We start from the raw sequence: 1,355 nt of genomic DNA, 5'->3' as shown, positions 1-1,355 counted from the left end.
ACGAGCGTAGAACGCGCCGGGGTACCAGCTGGTAAACAGAACCGTCCAATCCCAATGTAGCCTCACCCGAGGTGGACCAATCGCAGGCGCGCTAGGTGCGCCAAGATGAATGGGTCTCTTTCTCCATCGGCGCTCCTCTCGCTCCGGTCTTTCCTTTTCGCCGATACCGCGGACTCTCTTCCCACACTTAGGCTTCCACGCATCTCTCGCTCGCACGCCCGCGTATACCCGGCGTGCTCCGTCCGTCCGACGGTCCGTACGTTCGCCTCTTCGCCAGTGCAGTCGGGCTCGCCACGTTGCCTTATACTTCGCAACGTTCCAACGTCTCACACGGTATTTTCTGTCCTTCTCTAGGTTACTCTATTTATCTTTCTCTCTCTCACTCTTTCTCTGTCTCTTCCTCTCTCTCTCTCTCTCTCTCTCTCTCTTTCCTTCTGTCTCTTTCTCTTGCTTGAGTGCAGTCTTTTTATCTCGTTCTTACACTATCTTCGTCGAAATTATTTTTTTTTCTTTTAGATCCTACGAGGCAGCACTTTTTTCGAATTTTTCGTACACGTTATTCACTTCCTTCCCTATCCTGTATTAGTCTTAAGATTTTAGAGATGCAGAGATTATACTCATACTGTGAAATCTTGAAGAGATAATATGTACACACTCAATAGTAGTTAGTATATTTCTCTTTCGTTTGCAACAAGAAATTACTTTTCTCATATCTTGTAATTGCATTAAGTATCACATTTTTTTTATTTTAGCAGAATTTTCCTCTCATTCCTTTATACCTGATAATCTGAGGTGCATGGTGTGATTATAGTTCTTCACAAAAGAAGCCAGCAACATTCTTCATAAATATGTATATCATATTTTTATTTCTACTCATTAGTCCACTATAAATTTTACTTCTTCCACAAGAGTATTTTTATGACACATAAGAGAATAACATTCTATTCATTTTCTTATATATATAATCATATACATTTTTCATCCGGAGGCTCGTTATTTTTTTCTTATATTTTCTTATACTGTTCGTTGTTTTCGCGATTCAAGTTTTTATTTTCCTGTTTTATATTTCATACCGATACATATAATATTACAATTCAAATTAACATTACAATCAAAAGATATATTTCAATTTCAAACGTTTTATTGCTAAATATAATTATAAATCATCATCATCATCAAGAGATCCAAAAGTAGCTTATTTCAAGAAAAATAATGTATATATTATAGACCATACTTGTTTTATAATTTCTTATGAAGAACAATGTGCAAATAGCCATCATTATGCATAGTTTAATTAAAATATATTAGATAATTATTCTTCTCATTTCATAAAATATGCATAGTTTCATTGACTA

The sequence above is a fragment of the Nylanderia fulva genome, unplaced genomic scaffold, assembly GCF_048542155.1.
Source record: "Nylanderia fulva isolate GAGA-0341 unplaced genomic scaffold, ASM4854215v1 Scaffold16, whole genome shotgun sequence".
NCBI classification, from domain to species: Eukaryota; Metazoa; Arthropoda; class Insecta; order Hymenoptera; family Formicidae; genus Nylanderia; species Nylanderia fulva.
This window is presented reverse-complemented; position numbering follows the sequence as displayed.